The sequence below is a fragment of the Lissotriton helveticus genome, chromosome 5_1, assembly GCF_964261635.1.
Source record: "Lissotriton helveticus chromosome 5_1, aLisHel1.1, whole genome shotgun sequence".
Taxonomy (NCBI): domain Eukaryota; kingdom Metazoa; phylum Chordata; class Amphibia; order Caudata; family Salamandridae; genus Lissotriton; species Lissotriton helveticus.
The window spans coordinates 1,887,029,658-1,887,049,726 of NC_136065.1; the positions used below are offsets into that span (position 1 = coordinate 1,887,029,658).

At 45.7% G+C, this 20,069-nt stretch overlaps 1 protein-coding gene across 1 annotated transcript in view; it reads left to right on the forward strand.

The window, feature by feature from the left end:
- RETREG3 (reticulophagy regulator family member 3) overlaps positions 1–20,069 on the forward strand; it is a 409,160-nt gene that overhangs the window by 171,364 nt on the left and 217,727 nt on the right. The gene's annotated exons all lie outside the window — the stretch shown is intronic.

Here is a 20,069-nt window from a genome sequence, read left to right on the forward strand (position 1 = left end):
CCGTTATGGATACCAGCCATTAGAAGATCCTGAGGACAACCGGTACAAGGATCTGGGGGATGCCAGTGGACTAGACACCTTTGGCACTAATCTGGTCACTTCCCCTAATGTGGCTATGGGGGAGAGTGCTTCATTTGCAATGGTGGTGCAGAGGGTGGCAGAGATCTTGGGCCTTATGCTGCCCTCAGTGGCAGTCAAGACAAACGTATAGATGGAGGTGCTTCAGCCATGAGTTTCCCCACCAACCCATTAGTCCCATTTAGTGAAGCCTTTACAAATGTTCTCTTCTGCAATCTGGTCAAAGCCCTGCACAGGTATTACTGTGCATAGGATAATTGCCTGCCGCTATCTCCCTGCCCCAGGGAAACTAAGTTACCGAACCCACCCCACCCATGGGAGCTTGGTGATCCAGGCCTCCACCTTCAATATCAACCATGACTCATTCCCTATCACTTCACTGGCTAGGGAATCCAAAACCCTGGATACCTTCGGTAAGAGTATGTTCTCTTCTGCTAGCCTTGCCCTGCAGTTGGTAAACACCAGTTGCCTCTTGGACCGATATTCCTATACGATCTGGGATTCTGTAGCGCAAGTGCTGCCCATGGTCTCTGATGAGATCCGCGCCATACTATCTCAAGCAGTTGCTGATGGGAGCGATCCAGCCAAGTTCACCATAAGATGTTGGCTGGGCACAACAGACTCACTGGGCAGAGCGAGATTACATCGTCCTTGGCTTTTAGGTGCCATGCCTGGTTGGGATACACTAGCTTCTCCGTGTATGTCTGAGCCTCATTCATGGACATGCCCTATGATGGCTGCCATCTGTTCGCGAGAAGGCGAACTCTACGCTGGAGTACTTGAGGACAGTAGGTCTTGGCCAAGTTCTTGGGCCTTTCTCTGGCCCCTCTCCAACCCCAGTCCACCTTCTGCCCCTTTTGTGGCCACTGAGGGGGCTTTCAACTGCCTCTCTGCTCTGCCAACCAGCAATTTTGCCAATCTTTTCGTGGCTGAGGACTCTGTTCCCACAAACCACGTGGGAAAGGTTGCTAGAAGCCGGGCCAGCCCACCACTCCTTGGCAGCGCAGCCTCCAAACCTCTTTAGTTTGCCCTGCGACCATCATAGGCATCCAGAGGCAGCAGGATACTCCTTCACCTGCACGAGTGGAGGTCAATAATATGCAACCGTTGGGTTTTGCAGCTCATCCTTACGGGCTATTCTTTCCCCTTTGTGACCACCAATCCCAACATGCCGCCCACTTGCAACAGGCTGACAGAGGACCACCTCGCCTTGCTGTGCCAGGTAGTGGCTCTCTTGGCCAAGGGAGTAAAAGAGAGGGGGCCAGCATCAGAAGTAGGTAGTGGATGCTATTCCTGCTACTTTCTGGTGCCCACGAAGGATGGAGGCCTTCGTCCAACTCTAGACCTTCACCTTCTTAACTTGTTCATGAAAAAGAAGAAATTCAAGACGCTCATTCTTGTGCAAGTCCTGTCTGCCCTAGATTCGGGAGACTGGAGGTTAGGGTCGGACTTGAAGGACGCACACGTCTACATCTTCGTCCTGCCTGCATACAGACGTTGCCTGCAGTTCAGGGTGGACCAAGTGCACTTTTGCTTTGCTGTGCACCAAGGCGATGGCAGTGGTTGCAGCACATCTGTGGAGGTCAGGGATTCCATCCTTTCCCTACGTCGATGGTAGGCTGTTAAAGGCGGGTTCACCACAGTCCGTGAACCTCTTACACTCACTGGGGTTCACTATCAACAAGCCGAAGTCACACCCGACTCCCTCTACAGATGCTAAGTTGTTCTGGGTGCAGTGTGGTTTCAGGCTTATGAACATCGAGTCCAGGATATTCAAGCTATGATACCGATGTTTCAGCCTCTATCTTGGGTTTCAGTGGGAATGACTTTGCAGTTTTTGGGCCTCCTGCATTCTGCTTGTAACAAATGCCCAATGCCATATGCGAGCCCTGCAGTGGGACCTAAAGTCCAAGTAGGCTCAGCATCAGGAGAATCTCTTCTCAGATGGAACTGCAAAAGATCTGCAGTTGTGGCTGACAAATTGCGATTGGGTCAGTGGCAGACCCATCTCCCTTCCCTATCCAGAGCAAATTGTAGTGACCGATGCATCACTCCTAATCTGAGGCAGCCATCTGAGAGAGATCAGGGGACTCTGGTCTGTGGCAGAATCTGGGCTCCACGTCAGTTTGGAGCTCCGGGTGATCTGGTTTGCACTGAAAGCTTTTCTTCCTTTGTGGAAAAGTAAATTTTGCCATGTTCTGTGTCCCTACGTGTCATCCATCATATGTTATATGTGCATGATTAATATGCATATGTTATTCCCCATGTTTGATTACAGACGCAATTATAGTTGTGTCCACCTCTAGTATGCCAGTTTCCAGTTCTCGTGAATACTACGAATATCAGGCCTATGTAAAGCTACGTTGCCACGTTTCTCAGTGTGCACGTTATTCCATTGTAAAGTCCCCGTTTCTAGGCCTCAAAAGGGCCCGGACACCAGATTCAGCTCCTGTCTCCTGAACCCTCGCTGAGGAACGATACAGCCCCCACCTGTATCCTCGACCCTTCACTTACTTCCTGCCTCACAGTGCCCGGTTCAGCCTGGCTCTGCTTCTGAGTCTGCCAAGAGTATGTTATGATTCCAGTTATCAGTTCAGCCCTCCTTCTCTGCATTCCTAAGCTACTGAATCGCATCAATAGTTTCCGTCATTGTCTAGCCTCTACGTCTCCATGTAAGAGAAATACTGCATTTAATGGTCATTTAATATTCTTCATCACGCACTACATGTAGAATAATGCATGCTCCAGTCTTAGAGTCTGTTCGCCTTTACCCCGATAACTTTTGGATTCTATCAACATGTTCCCTAAACATCAGATACTAGATAGGGTTTAGGTACATGTCGCCCTGACTCTCCAGACTTCAGTCTCTGCTCCTAGCACAGAGTTCATAGCCCCCAGCTTCTCCTAGTGATACGTCATTGCCAGTTTGCGCGCACCATCAGGTTAGAGGTCCCGGCTCCTCAGGTAGCCCCCTCCATGGTTTCCGTCCCATTCATGACATATTCTGTTACGTTTGCATCACATGTCTATGTATACGCCCTGTTACACCTCTTTTCACCCTTATCTTTCGCGACTGCTACGCGTCACGCCTATTGCTCCACCCACTGCTACGCCTATTGCAATGTAATGCTATGTGCTTGCGCTATGTATATATGCTCATGTACTGTTATTAAAAAGTTATCCTTCCTAGCCTTTTTGTCCAGATCCTGGCAGCGCTGCCAGGGCTTACCATTCTGTTCCCGTGCAGGTTGTCCTGTTCCTGTCCTTTATGCTGTATTAAACCTGCAAAACTCCTACTACCTCGAATCTTGACTCTTATTTATTGAGCTATCTGTCAATCATTTATGCATTCAAAAAGAGAGGTATTATTTATTTATTTACCACATAATGGCGCCCGAATAGGGACTTGCCCTTTCCCCACGCGTCGGTGAAGCCACACCGACCCCCTGACCCTCTGCAGTCGTGACGGAACTCTTCTGCGCACCGGCAGATATTTCTGCTTCAAGTATCCCTCAGGCCCACGGAGGAGACGGAGGAGGCGGTCCAGCATCCAGACGAGACGGTGGAGGAACGCGGCGAGTCCCGACCAGAGCCCAAGCCGAGAGTCCAAGGTCCGAGGTATCCGGAGGTCCACCCGTAACTGAAGTCCGAAGTTCGTCGTCCGTCGTCGTAGCAGTCCAGTCCAGTCAGAGGCCTTCCGTTCTTGCTGGCCGGTGAGTACCGTTACTGGGGTAGTATCTAGACAGGGTCAATCTGATTGACTCTGGTCCGTGGGTTGGTGGTACACAGACCCACAAACGAAGTGTCCACTTCGGTGGATGCGGGTCCTGACGTGTCTCTTTATGAGACCGGTAAGTTTCGTACTGTTTCAGCAGTGCATCTAGTTTCTGTTCCAGTCAGTTCTGTTCTCGAGAAAATTCATGTATTCTGTGTTCCGTATTCCAGGTAGTATTCTGTTCGAACTGTTATTTTAAATGTTCTTCATGTATTTTAATGTCGTGGTATGAATGGGGAATAAGTATCGTGTTCATTGTGTATTGTATTGTGTCTAGATTACAGTCCAGTCATGCCCTTGTTTTTTAAGTTACGTCAGTTAAAAACTAGAAAGGGTCTGCTGGAAGCAGCAGTTCCAGTTCCGCCTAGGGACAGTCCAGGTCATTTTATGTATCAGAAGCATGGCATAAGTGCCATATTATATCTAGATTTATGGGTAGAGTATACCAAAGAGTTAGAGGAAAAGTATAGGTGGCCCGTATCAGGTACGTGGGATACCGAGTGCATCATGAGAGTAGAAGAGGCATTATGGAAAAAGAAAGCCAGACAGTCACAGAAAGATGCCATCGAGTTATGGCGCAAAGAAGCTCATAAAAGAACCGAAAAAGAAATCAGAAAGTCAGAATTAAGTAGAGAATCCTTAGAACGAGCACAAGAAAAAGAACTAATCGAGATAGGTGAACAAGTTAAAGCCGAACAGTCAGACAGACAGAGGCATGCTCTTATTAGGGGTATGTATCCTCTTCTTGCCGAGGGCTTGCCAAAAGCGACCCCAGAGGCATCCAGTAATTTCCCGCCACCATTAGTTCCGACCAAGCTACGTCACAAACCGACTGCAGCTGATATTTTTATTTCGTCCTATTTGGACGACACAGTCCCAGAATATGCAAATCCTGTTCGCGCTCCGCCAGTCCCTGTAAATCAGGCACTTCCCGTTCCTCCAGACACCGGGGTACCCCTTGCAGTACCTGTTACGGTCCCCCCGGTCCAGCCCGCCATACCAGTTCAGCCCGCATTTCAATTTCCTGCCACACTAGTACGAAGAGGATCAGTCGACGATTCTAGTTTAGGGGCCGCAGGAGGAGGTCCTCCTCAGACCCCGCCGCCACATAAGCGTTTAACGTCAGCCGAATTACATGCACAAGCGTCACAGCGTACGCCCAGACATCAGTCTGTAGCAGAAATAAGAAAAGCCCTTAATGAATGCGGCTATGATCCAGTCCCAGGCGAGGATAATATGGTTTTATATTCATTCCGCGTAAGAAAGGTGGCCGAGTATCTAGTCACCCTACCGAATATGAAAGAAGACCTAGACAGAATATATCGTTTCATCCGTACAGGGGATGATCCAGAAAGCATTGGCGAGGCCATGTCTCAAAGGAAAGCCGAGATCCAGCTTATGATACTAAAGTTCCTGATTAACTGTCTAATAAGAGAACAAGATTACCCGTCTAAAGATCCGGCCGAAATGAAAATCCTGACACGGTGGAGTGATAATATAGCCGAGGGTAAGCACAAGACCGTCGGTGCTATGGAGAGTATGTACAAGAAAATCCGTAAAGAAATAATAAAGTTACACAAACAGCGTAAAGCAGCACAAGTAAGCGAGAAAGAAAGTAACTCTGATACTGAAGAGGTAGACGACGAGCATTCCGCCAGAATAGCGTATGTAGGAAAATCTAGATTTCCAGATCGCCATTTACGTCTAGAACACAAGTCTACTTTCCATCATCCAGCACCAGAACAAGGTTCTCTAGAACAAGTGTTTCAAGCCACCGATCACATTCTGAAATCACGAATCGGTTACAGTGAGTTAAGTACTATGCATGAACAAGAACTAGCCCGATCAGCAGTCCGATGGATTACTGATTCTACCACTTTTCCAGACGAAATAGTGGCACAAATGTTTCTGAAACTGCCCCCAGCCGAGCAACGACTGGTGGGTATGTATATGATCCAGCACCTCATTACTCTGTATGAGGGTCAACACTCTGATCCAGGTCCTTTACATGATATCCTGAACGAGTTACTCCAGTATAGATGGAAAGGTCTAGGTACGGATTTAATTAGTGTCATTCTAGAACAGCGCCACAAATATAGAACGTTTCTGAACCCGCATTTTGTTCATGTCTCACCCCCAGAAAGTAAACCATTTTACATGGAGAGACAGAATCCGTTACGAGAAGTCCACCCAGTTAGAGGAACGGGTGGCGAACTAGAACGAGTGTTTGTTTACACTCCGATTACAAAGATGGAACTCCTAGAGATGGAAAAAATTAATTCCCTGCCACGATAAAGATCCAGCAGGGTTCCACCGAGAATTAAAAGACATGCTCCGTATGGGAGAATACACGTATCCAGATATAATTAAAATGTTAAAGGTTCTGTTGCCCGCAGGGGTGTATGAAAAGCTCAAGGGAAAAGAATGGGAGGTGGGAGAGAAAAAGATCGATTGGGCAGTTCTAGAAGCCGAAGATAAGGCACGAGTACCAGGTACCGGTCTTGGAGCGAAATGTAAAGAATTACCTGAATTATTGATTCAAGTTTTACCCAGATTGTTAACAACGAAAAAGGAAGACTGGGATGCAATCTCAGCCTGTAAACAGAAACAAGATGAAGACATTAGTGATTTTTATTCTAGATTTGAGAAATGTTTTAGCATCAACAGTGGCCTCAAGACAAGTAGTGAGTCATACCCTCACCTTTTTGTTACTAAATTAGTCGAGAATTCAAGTCCACAAATTAAGAATCGAGTTTTGAAAGTCGAAAGTACCTGGCAAGCTAATACCCCGTCCCAGATGTTACAGATGCTCCAATACCACCAGAATAGAATCAGAGAAGAGCAAGAACACGAGAGAAAACGTATGAAAGACACGAAAATGAAAGTACTAGTTGCACAATCTGTTCCTCAAGACAGTCAGAAGAGGGGTCCGAATCAAGCCAGTCATCCTGCAGCTCCCGTTAAAGGGAACTGCAATTATTGTAAACAGCCAGGTCATTTTATAAACGAGTGTGCAGTTCTGAAACACAACATAGCTACCGGTAAGACTAAAGAAAGACCACGTCCGCCTAGACAAGAACAAGTTTCACAGACTCCTCAGCCACAGAATACACAACAGACAGTTACAGCACCGCAGCCTATTGCTGCAACACAGCATGTTACACAGCAAATGTATCAGTATGCACAGTCCGAGTATCCAGAGTACCAGCAGTATTCATGAAACAGCCTAGAGAGGGAGGTAGGCTTGCCTCTCATCGAGATACCTGTAGATCAAGAAGGTCCCTATGTTCACAGTCAAGTATTAGGGAAAGACAGAAAGTTTTTGATTGATACGGGGGCAAGTAGGACCACAATTAGTCACGCCGAAGTTCCAGGGGCTCCGCTCTCAGGCTCAAGAAATGTTTCCCTTGGATTTTCAGGAAAACCTATAGTAAATGAAATATCAAAGCCAGTTACTCTAGAAGTAGGTCCATTGTCCCGTACCACTGATCTGTTACTTACTAAGTCATGTCCAGAAAACCTATTAGGCATTAAAACACTGAAAGAGTTAGGTGCAGTTATATGCTGTTCCCCAGAGGGAATACGTCTGTTCCTACGTGACTTTAAGGGTCACTATGTATTACGAGATTTTGATCCCAGATTGTCTAATGTTCCGCAGCATTTATGGGCGCAAGGTCCAACTGATGTAGGGTACATGCAAATCACACCCCATCGTGTGACTCTCAAGCCAGGTGTAGTGTTACCACGAATCAGACAGTACAGATTGCCACCTGAGGCTGTAGCAGCCTTATCCAAAATTATTGACGAGCTCATCGCTCAAGGAGTAGTTGTAGAAACTGACTCCAATGTATGCAATTCTCCGATCATTCCAGTCATGAAACGGACTAATCCAAATGCACCCCCAGTATATCGATTAGTGATTGACCTACGAGAACTTAATAAATGTATTATTCCTCAGTACCCAGTCGTTCCAGATATCTCTTCCCTATTGACAGCCATTGATTCCGAAGCCACGTTCTTTACTGTAATCGACCTCAAGAACGCATTTTTCAGTGTTCCCATTCATCCAGACAGCCAGTTTCTTTTCGGATTCTGTTTAAATGGAAGGAGCTATATGTTCACACGAGCTCCTCAAGGTTTCACAGAAAGTCCTAGTATTTACAGTCAAGCACTTAAGAGACAGCTTGATAATGTTCACATGCCAACTGACACTGCCCTGCTCCAGTATGTCGATGATCTACTGATCACAGCCCGTTCTGAACGTGACTGCGAGCGAGCGTCACTGACGGTTCTGTATTTCCTAGCCGAGATGGGGCACAAGGTGTCCCCTTCAAAGCTTCAATTCTGTGTCCAGCAAGTGGTATACTTAGGACACTTACTGTCCAAGAGGGGTAGGCAGTTGACACCAGACCGTATCCAGTTAATAGCGAGTCTTCCTCAGCCCAAGACCCAGAAGGAGGTACGTGCTTTTATCGGCCTTACTTCTTATTGTAGACAATGGATTCCTCAGTATGCATTTCTAGCCAAACCACTGATACAGTTAACGACACAGGAGGCAGCCGTACCGACTGTCCTCCCTTGGACATCTGAACACACACTTAGCTTCAATGAGTTAAAGAAAGCTTAATGCCAAGCTCCAGTTCTAGCCACACCAAACTACAGTAAGCCTTTTACACTTTTCGTCACAGAACGTGAAGGTACAGCATTATCTGTTCTCACACAAGATCAAGCAGGACAATACAAGCCATGTGCTTATTTTTCGAGCACATTAGATCCTGTAGCCCAGGCTCTGCCTGCGTGCCTCAAGTCAGTTGCAGCCACAGCACTAGCTATCAGACAAAGTGATTCCATAGTATTAGGGCACTCCCTGACAGTACAAGTTCCACACTCCGTGGAAGTTCTTTTAAACCGAACACAGACTCAGCACTTGACAATTGCACGTTTAACAGGTTATGAATTGACACTGTTCCAGCCACACATAGAAATCAGACGCTGCAACATCCTGAACCCTGCTACACTGTTACCATCAGTTACTTTAAGTCCGGACACACACGACTGTGTGGAAGTAGTTAATATTACGACAAAGCCAAGACAAGATCTGACAGATATTCCGTTACCAGATCCCGACCTGACACTTTATGTGGATGGTTCATGTATGAGAACAAGTACAGGAGAACTAGTCGCCGCGTATGCAGTGACTACTGATACTAAAGTTATTGAGACACACCGTATTGACACTCTGTCCGCTCAAGCAGCAGAGCTAGTTGCTCTGACTCAAGCCTGCATACACGCCAGGAACCTGAAGGTTAATATTTACACAGATTCCCGCTACGCATTTGGAGTCGTACACGACTTTGGAGTGCTCTGGCAGGAGAGAGGTTTCATGACTTCTCATGGAACCAAGATTCAGCATGGTCTCCTTATTCAAGCTCTGTTAGATGCCATACATTTACCGACATCCATTGCTATCATGAAATGCAAAGCACATACGAAAGTTACTGACACTATTTCCCAGGGTAACGATCTAGCAGATCGCACAGCCAAGCTTACAGCACAGACTCCAGACATTCCAGTTAACAAGACACATACTCCAGATCAGACTACTTGTATGACAGTTAAGGACCCTACTCAAGATGTCATAGATATCCAGTTACATGCTACTCCCGATGAAATCAAGAAATGGTCCGAACAAGGAGGGGTCCAGACAGATCAAGGATGGGTGACGAAGGGTAAAACCACATTGTTTCTCCCCGACTCTATGGTTCAAGTCATTATCAATACCGCACATAGTCCAGCACATTTAGGGGAAAAAGCAATGTTAGACAGTATCCAGAACATTTGGTTCAACAAGCATCTACGAGCTGCAGCCAAGCAGAAAGTCCGTACCTGTATGATATGTTGTCAGTTTAATCCAGGTAAAAGTGTCCCGGTGGAACAAGGTGGATTCCAGCCCCCTGACCACCCTTTTGAAGTCCTCCAGATGGATTATATTCAGATGGAGCGATGTCGAGGTTTCAAGTATGTCCTTGTAGTTGTATGCGCTTTGTCCAGGTGGACAGAAGCATATCCAGTCCCAGATTACACAGCCACGACCACTGCCAAGCAGTTGGTTCGTGAATTCTTCCCCCGTTACGGACTCCCTAGGGTCGTATATTCTGATAACGGCCAGCCATTCTCTTCAGAGTTAATGAAGCACGTTTCCCTTTTGTTAGGATACCAGTGGAAGTTCCATTGTGTACGCCATCCTGAAGCAGCAGGTCTCGTAGAGAGACATAACCAGACCCTGAAAATTCGCATCGCCAAAGTATGTAAAGAGAAAGGTGTGGACTGGCTAGTAGCTCTGCCAGTCGCTTTGTTCTACATGCGCATGGTCGCACATTCCAGATCAGGTCTGTCCCCGTATGAGGTCGTTTTCGGCCGCCCCCCTAACATGTGGGGTACTCCTAGACCCCGAAGTATTACCGATGTTTCAAGTAATATGCTGACAGATTACCTAGCTTCCTTGATGTCTGCCCTCAACTCTTGTCGTTCACAGGTTGCCGCCACATTTCCAGACAATACCGAGGTGGCACCGCATGAAATCGTTCCCGGATCCATGGTCTTGGTTCGCAATTTTGACCGCTCAAGTCCGCTGGAGCCACGCTGGAAGGAGCCCCGACAGGTCCTCCTCGCCACCCGTACAGCCGTGAAGTTGGAGGGTCGCAAAGGCTGGGTGCACCTTTCGCACGTAAAGAAATTTTATGGACTGAAACCCGTCTCAAAGAACATTTCCCAGGATTTGAAGGATTGCCAAAGTACTATTCTCAAGGACTGTCCCGCAAAGAACAATGATACTGCACCCTCCCCGTTAGAGAAAACTCCGCAACAGGAGTATAAGTTGAAACTCCGGTCTAGTAAAATAAGTCAGCCAGTTTGATTGTCTAAGTCCTCCCCTAGGTGAAATGGTTAGACTGTTTCTGACATGTATAAAATAGACCCCCATAGTGAGAGAGTTAGTCAAAACTCAATCCGATGTATCGTTTTTCTAAGTTTCATATTATTTCTCAGCATTATGATTTCCTGCACCAGTTATGCATTTTATCTGTATTTTCCAGTTTCTCATGTAAATAAGTCTTCTAATGTTACAGTAGAACACACGTTTAGTGATCTACCTCCTCATGAACTCTCTTACCGCCTCGCTATGCGTAATAATACTTTTATCCGCATGTTACATCATTCACACCAGACCAGCAATGCCACTAATTGTTGGGTATGTGGCCGACTCCCCCCTTTCCAGATACCGAAGGGAGTTCTGCCACTCTTTCCTTATCCGTTTTCACATAATGGTTCGTGTGGAGCATGGTCCACGTTAACGTCATCCTCAACAGATATGTCTTTTCTTAACAGTACATGTTTTCCAGACAAGCAAGGTCTTCCCCACAGAACAGGGTTAGATCTAGAAAATGAAGTGTACAATTTAGGTAATTATTCTTCGAATTTCATGGTCCTGAATGTTCAGTCTGATACTACTCCAGACTTACCTGCTATTTCAGTACTACCAGTCAAAGGCGAATTATGTGTCCGAAATAATGGTTCCGTACATGTAGGACATAGTGATTGTACTACTATTGTCAAGTATAGTGACAGTGGGAAATCTATTTTCAAAGTTTCACGTCATTCATATTTTATTTGTGGTCAAACCGCATATGTTCGTCTGCCCCTCGATTGGGAGGGAACCTGTTACATTGCCTTCCTACTGCCACCAGTTTTCCTAGCCCCATCTGATTATCATAGAAACACACATCTAGTACACATTAGACATAGAAGGGAGATCGAGTCCCCAATTGTCGATTATACTGAAACTGCTCTAGAACAGTATACAGATTTCAATAGAGGTTTCTTCTTCTTTATAGGACCTATCCAGAATAGTAAGCTAATCCGCAGGTTAACCAGAACCCTTGAAGCTGTAGTAAATGAGACTGCCTCTGCTCTAGGTAACTTAACCGAAGAGCAATCTGCTATGAGATTTGTAGTTTTGCAAAATCGTCTCGTCCTTGACGTCATACTGGCCGATAGGGGCGGGGCCTGTAGAGTCATCGGATCTAGTTGCTGCATTTTCATTCCAAATAACGCGCCGTCTGTTTATTCAGCTATAACCAGACTCCATAAAATTGCCCATCTGTTACATCAAAATCCAGGCACCTGGACATGGTCCGGTTGGCTCTGGAGTATAATTTCCGCCTGGGGATGGAAAGTCTTGTCCTTTTTAGGTATTGCAGTAGCGATTATATTCAGCTGCTGCCTCTGTATACAATGTGGCCCTGCGATTTGCGGCATTTGTGTTACATCATGTATTCCTAGTCCCAAGCCCCGTTCTAAATCCCGTTCCAAGAAAATTCGAGACGAGCAAATGATACTGTATGAAATGATAGATGGTATCATGAATATTGATGTTTCCTGATGGAAACGTAGTGACAAGGAGGGAATGTGGAAAAGTAAATTTTGCCATGTTCTGTGTCCCTACGTGTCATCCATCATATGTTATATGTGCATGATTAATATGCATATGTTATTCCCCATGTTTGATTACAGACGCAATTATAGTTGTGTCCACCTCTAGTATGCCAGTTTCCAGTTCTCGTGAATACTACGAATATCAGGCCTATGTAAAGCTACGTTGCCACGTTTCTCAGTGTGCACGTTATTCCATTGTAAAGTCCCCGTTTCTAGGCCTCAAAAGGGCCCGGACACCAGATTCAGCTCCTGTCTCCTGAACCCTCGCTGAGGAACGATACAGCCCCCACCTGTATCCTCGACCCTTCACTTACTTCCTGCCTCACAGTGCCCGGTTCAGCCTGGCTCTGCTTCTGAGTCTGCCAAGAGTATGTTATGATTCCAGTTATCAGTTCAGCCCTCCTTCTCTGCATTCCTAAGCTACTGAATCGCATCAATAGTTTCCGTCATTGTCTAGCCTCTACGTCTCCATGTAAGAGAAATACTGCATTTAATGGTCATTTAATATTCTTCATCACGCACTACATGTAGAATAATGCATGCTCCAGTCTTAGAGTCTGTTCGCCTTTACCCCGATAACTTTTGGATTCTATCAACATGTTCCCTAAACATCAGATACTAGATAGGGTTTAGGTACATGTCGCCCTGACTCTCCAGACTTCAGTCTCTGCTCCTAGCACAGAGTTCATAGCCCCCAGCTTCTCCTAGTGATACGTCATTGCCAGTTTGCGCGCACCATCAGGTTAGAGGTCCCGGCTCCTCAGGTAGCCCCCTCCATGGTTTCCGCCCCATTCATGACATATTCTGTTACGTTTGCATCACATGTCTATGTATACGCCCTGTTACACCTCTTTTCACCCTTATCTTTCGCGACTGCTACGCGTCACGCCTATTGCTCCACCCACTGCTACGCCTATTGCAATGTAATGCTATGTGCTTGCGCTATGTATATATGCTCATGTACTGTTATTAAAAAGTTATCCTTCCTAGCCTTTTTGTCCAGATCCTGGCAGCGCTGCCAGGGCTTACCATTCTGTTCCCGTGCAGGTTGTCCTGTTCCTGTCCTTTATGCTGTATTAAACCTGCAAAACTCCTACTACCTCGAATCTTGACTCTTATTTATTGAGCTATCTGTCAATCATTTATGCATTCAAAAAGAGAGGTATTATTTATTTATTTACCACACCTTTAGTCAGGGGAAGGCTGCTACAGATGTTCACAGACCATACCACCGCCATGCGGTATTGCAACAAACAGGATGGGCAGGGGTCTTGGACCCTTTGTCAAGAGGCCTTGTGACATTACTGGAACATCAGGGCATATCTCATAATGGCTCGTTCTGTGCATTAAGATCTGCTACACATTGGTCCAGAAAAAAAACCCTGAGGGCTTGCGGGCTCACTCCACCAGAGGCAAGGTGGCAACCACTGTTAGCGTGCTGTGTCCCTGTCCTGGACACCTGTTGGGCAGCAACGCAGACAACCCTGTACACGTTCAACAAGCTTTTTTGCCTGGACAGTCAGGTTTGTCGTGATGGGCACTTTTCCCATTCAGTCCTGCAGGACTTCTGATTTAATTGGCCCTGCAGACTCACCTCAGGGAAGCTATCTATTCTAAGGTAAGAAATCTGTGGCTAGAGGTCTGTATCGAATGAACAAGTTAATTACCATAAGTAACGTCTTCTCTGGTAGGAACTCTCTTACAGCAGATATCTTACCGGCCCTTCCTTCATCCCTGCTCTGCAAACCAATTACAGTGTAAAGGACACCCTTCTCGGGGCCTTAGCTTGTCACATCAGTGGTCAGTTCTCATTGTGGCTCTGCGTTCTTGGCGTGCAAAGCCACAAAGTAACTGATGTTGGTGAGCCGTAGTGGCTCCTATATGGGTACTGCACACGTCAATTCGATCACAAAGCCGAAGGATGTCACATACCGGCAGGCAGAGGTACTGCTCATAAATCTTTGGGATCCACTCTGACGCCTTGGGAATATTCTAAGTCTCTACCAGATTAGGTGTAACCAAAGGTAAGTAGCTTGTTCATTTCACCCACACATCAGAAGTATTTGTAACCATGCCTGATGCATCAGATCTGCTCCTTAAAATTGTCTTCTTAAGTATCAAAGGCGTTAGCCATCAAGTCATAAAGAATTATTAGATTACACATGCCAGCTAAAAGTGAAAATAATTATTATCCAAGTAACCCAAATAGGAGATATGTAGACATGGATGAGTTGAAAGTCAAAAAAGATTGCTGTGTTTTCTAATCAAAAGCTAATATTTCAGTCATTAGTAATAAAACCAGTGGCGTAACACAGTCTCCCGCAGTGCAGGGAGGTCCCCTCGCTTAGGGGTCCCCTCAGCACAGTACCCTGGCAGGAGAGCTCCTGATTGAGCCCAGAGGAGTCCCCTCCACATACCTTCCAGGGCCCCACCCCTCCCTCAAGTTTTGTTACACCACTAAATAAAACAGATGATAGTTGACATGGTTCTTGACTAAGCCGTTGTCCAAAGAAGACTCCGATTTTAATTTTTGTATCGAACATTAACACCCAAAGAAAAGGTGAGCCCAAATTCCGGTAGTCTTAAAATGGTAAATTGATAAATTACCATGAGATAAATTAATGGTTTTCTGAGATAACTTTATTCTTCCTATGGACCACATGCTTATAAATGTTCTAACTGCATATTCTGTGCTAAACATGACTTTAAAGATGTCTGTAGACTCCATCACACGGATCACAAAGACTGTAACTTTTTCTACCCCCCCTACACATTAGTCGTGCTTGACAGTCAATTTAATATCAAGTATCACCTCTCCACCTAATGGATGATTGCAACATTAAATTAATGGCCATCTCTGACCATACACCTAAACCTGACCCTAAATTGAACCACACCTCCAACCAAGATGTGCTGCTGGAGAATAGATAAAGAAATGTTTTAAAAAATGAAAACATAGAAGCTATAAACTATTGGGAACAGATAACCCAATGTTATATAAGTAGATCATATGGGATACATTTAAAGCATCAGTTTTAGGGGTAATGATAGCCAGAAGAGCAAATATGAATAATGATTTTAAATGCAACGTTCGATGAACTAGAAATCTATAATCGAAATGTAGACGGTCTAAAAGCAAGTCATTCATGTAAACTCTGGCATTCACATTTGTTTAGAGTATTCTGAGCAATAGGGAAGGAATCTGAATTAGCAAGCTGTAGGTCTGTTTACACTTCCACATTGCATCCAGCCCTGACATTCTACTCATTAGCTAGTGGTGGATAGTGGAGCGTAATTTTTTCCAAGCCCAAAGCAATCTGGTAAGGAGACATTGAGCCAGGAGAAAGAAACCGAGGCACAAGTAAAGGAAACTGGCATATACGCAAATGATAAAAATTTCGAAATGGCATAGGAAAGACACAAATGGGGTCAGTATCTTTTCACCCACCGTTTCTCACCTGTCCTGGCCCTTAGTCTCCACCCTGTTTATCTGTGAATTTTCCCTCGTCATTTGAGATCTAGCTATTTTGTCTGTTGCCCGATGGAGCTACCTGGTTTTGCTATAGGGGAGACAGGTCGGGGATTCCCTCCTTGGACGTCACCTACCCAGTCGGTCTTTAGCCAGACTTCCTTTCGTCTCTCCTGTCATCTCTTGCGCTGCATCCTCCCTCTATGTATGTCTCTCCTTCTCTCCTCTCTCAATGTATTGAGACTGAACTATTTTGTCTGATGCCCGATGGAGCTACCTGGTTTAGCTGTAGGGGAGATGAGACGTGGACTCCCTCCTTGTTCGTCACCTACCCAGTCAGCCGTTAGACAGACTTCATTTCATCTCTCCTTGTTGTCTTTTCCCCAATCCTCCCTTTCTCACCTTCCCTGCCCCTACCCTCTACGCTCCATTTATTTTGCCCTCCATGTTCTTTAAATGTTTTCCCATTGAGACCTAGCTATTTGGCCAATGCCCGGTGGAGCTACCTGATAGCTATAGAGGAGATGGGTTTTGGGACTTTCGCCTTGACCGTCACCTACCCAGACGGACTTTGGGCAGACTTTCCTTCGTCTTTCTGCCGTATCTCCCTCCTACCCCTTTACCCTTACCCCCTTCCCCTCTACACTTCACTTATCTCGTCTTCTATGCTCTTGTAATTGTTTGTCTAGCAACTGATGTAAATTGGAACTAATGTAATCTTGTAATTTTGTGGAACCTCATGTAAAGCGCTCTGATACCTCCGGGTCTAGCCAGCCCTATATAAAACTCTTAAAATAAATAAAATAAAATAAATAAATCTGCCACATCAGTATATCTGAAAGTTAGTTGGATTACATTTTCTGTCCTCAAAGATAAAGTCCGCAGGAGTGCAGTAGCCCTATAAGAATCAGAGTTGCAACAGAGAAACGGAGAATTAGTGCCTATGGCGGTAAATCAGTAATTGTGTGTAAACCGCAGAGAGAGAGAGAGAGAGAGAGGGGAAAATATAGCAAACTTACCTCTCACTGCCATGTGATTAAATTGAGTGGGGGGGGGGATTTCTCACACCATATGCTGGATTTGAAAGCAAAGGGGAGCTTAGTCAAAACAACTTTTATTGTACAAATTCCATGAACATCATATTTTGTTTTCAGTTACCATGCTTCAAAGTATAAGGTTGTAGTAGTAAATTTGGCATAGAAGTCTTGAGAGGATAGTCAGTCTGCATGACTTCTGAATTCTTTCGGACATGTGGAGAAGATCACTGAACTACTGCTACTCTGATGCAGTGAATCATCCTGGATTTGGAATATGTTGGTAGTACTGATACGATTTGCTGTCATTCGCTGGTATCTGGCGGCACTTTCTGTGTGTTTTTTGTGTTCTGAGATCGCAAAGAAGTCTATTTTTGGGAAATCTTTGTCTCAGTCAGTAGAAAGTCATCTGAGATTTTTCTGAGCAAATCTCCTACATTATGTTCACCTAGCAATTGTGCAACTTTGATTGGGAGACACTTGTCTATTAGCAACCTCCATTCGCATAGACTGAGCTTTTAGTCTGACTCTTGACCTTGTTCCTCTCTGTTTTTTAGATGATACCGCCTGAATTAAAATTGATTTCAATGTTATTGATGCAAGAAAGAATTTCTCAGGTAGATAAACAGCCCTGAGGTTTAGAACACTGATGTAGTATTGGCATCTGGCATCAGGTGGCTTGAACATTTAAAGTTAACATAGGACCTCCTGATTCTCAGCAGTCTACTCACCAGAGTGTCTGTTTGGGTAATTGCTGATGGAATGGCACTTCCACCTCAAGATTACACTACCATATTAAAGATTGTAGAGCTTTCTGGGAAAGAGTGATCTTGTGCATCCAGCTTTCTTCAAACTGGCTCCATTGAATGTCTAGGCACTGCTCAAGTTGCCTCATGTTAAGTTAAACACTTGGCACAATAAATATGAAAGATGCCTCAAAACCCATTAGTGAAGAGATTTGACAGGCAGTTGACAGCACAGTCTCTCCTCCAAATGAAATGCATATCCTTGTTTGTGCCCAGTGTGTCCACCAGATGATGCTTTAACTGGAATAGGGAATGAGTTGGGGTTTATGATGTGATGCCCCAGGATCTGAAGAAGAGGCTTTTGTTTTAAAATATTGCCGGAATTTCTAGATATGGGTAAGTGAAAATCTTTCTTTTCCTCAGGTCATCCACTTCTGTTGCCATGCTTATTGAAAAAGTGTGCAGAGCAGACTTCATTCTGAAATGTAGGACTTTGTATTGGTAAAGGAGTTCTCTTGTCCCGGAGTTGCAAAAAAAAAAACAACCTGATATTTTGTTGCAATCAAGATGTAATTTATACATTGAAGGACCACACCCTTTTCCCCTAATGATGGGGTATGTTTGGTATAGTGCTAGTGTCCTGAATTGATCTTCTTTGATGAATTTGTTGTTTTTAGGTCTAGTATCAGTCTGAATTCTTGTTTTGGAGCTTTTGTTTGAAGAAGGAAGTGAGAAGACTAGATGATTCTGCTTTTTTGATTTGATGGTTTTAGTTCTAGCTCATTCTTCAGTTGAATGCTTGTGACCTTTCCCTTTTTAAATGTTTTTTTTTCTTTTCAAAACCTTAATTGACTTATTAACCCCTTCGCTGCTCATGACGAGCTCAGCTCGTCATGAGGCACACTGGAGCTGTGCTTATGACGAGCTGAGCTCGTCATGAACAATGGGATTATCAATCAATCAGCACAGGAGGGGAAAAGTCATAGCAGCCAAGGTGTTAAGCATGTTCACAATACACTGTTGTGTCAAATCAGAGCATCTTACACATCAGGCAATCCTCAGAATACAGTAGACGTATGAAAAGTCTAACCCCCACAGGTGCATTGTCCTGTGCTGCACGACAGAGGCGCCATAAATAACAAAAATCCAGAAGAGATGATATTGACCCTTCAGGGGGAGCTACTGGCCCGGCCAGTTGGGGAACATGATCCATGAGGTATGCAACTACTGTCCTACACCGGCTGCCGCCGCGGGTGGAGTGCCGGCGGGGAGCGCGGGAGAGGCAGTTCTGCTAGAGTGTGAACGTGAATAGATATGTTAGTAGGGGGCCTCATATATAATTTGGGCGTGATCTCACAGGCATCAGGTCACAGAACTCTGATAATAGGGACTGGCATCTCGAAGCGTCTTCAAGCCAGTGGGTGAACCTGGGCGCCGGCCTATGACCCCAACACATGGCCACCCTATGCCTCGCGAGGACTAGCAGCATTGCCGCCAGTCGGCGAGTGGCATCCGGACAGAACTTGACATAGCCCCGCTGGCACAGCGGTGGGTCTGGGATAACCCGGGTGGCGGTAATTTCAGAGATGGCGGCAGAAACCTCCAGCCAGAAATCAGACACCCTGGGGCACAACCAAGCAAGAAGAGTAAAGTCCGCAGAAGGGGAAGAGCAGCGCATGCAATTATTGTTGGGTATGACTCCCAGTTTGTGTAGCTGAACAGGTGTGCGATATAGCCTGTGCAGATATTTAAAATGTATGAGACGAAGATAGTTGGGAGGCAGTTTCTTGGTCTGGTTACAACAATAGAGCCAATCAGCTTGGAAAATGTCCACACCTAACTCCGTGCCCCATGCCGCTTGTGCACGCTCGGTGGAGATGGAGGTGGTCGACAGCGTGAGGGCATATAATTTCATTACCAGCTTACTGGGAGTGGGGAGGTGTATATAAAATTAAGAGCAAGCATCGATGGTGGAAGTTGAGGGAGCGTTGGGTGAAGCTCCGTACAAACAGCCCGAAGCTGATAAAAAAGCAGAGTGTCCATCGTACCAGAAGAAGCTGGGAGAAAATAAAACGTATTCCAGGGTAGAGATCCGCCAATGTCGTCAACCCCAGGCGGTTGGCATGATTAGACATGCCAGTTGGTTGCAGAGGAGGGATGACGTACAATCGGCATGCTATTAACCGAAAGCGTTGGAGAAACGGCAAAGTCCCAGCCAAGCCCAGCTCAGGGTCTCGACCGTGTCCACCTCCGCCCGTGGGAGGTTAGCCGGCGGAAACAAGGCAGTATTAAGCGTCCAGGGGGTCGAAAGGTCAGTTTCGACCGCGACGTGTGGCTGATAAGGGGCGGGGTGAACCCAGAAGTGTAGAAAAAGGGTCTAGGCACTCCAGGCAAAAAGTTGGAAATTAGGAGCGCCTGTGCCTCCAACATACATGGGGAGAGTGAGGATATCCTATGCAATCCTAGGCTGCTTG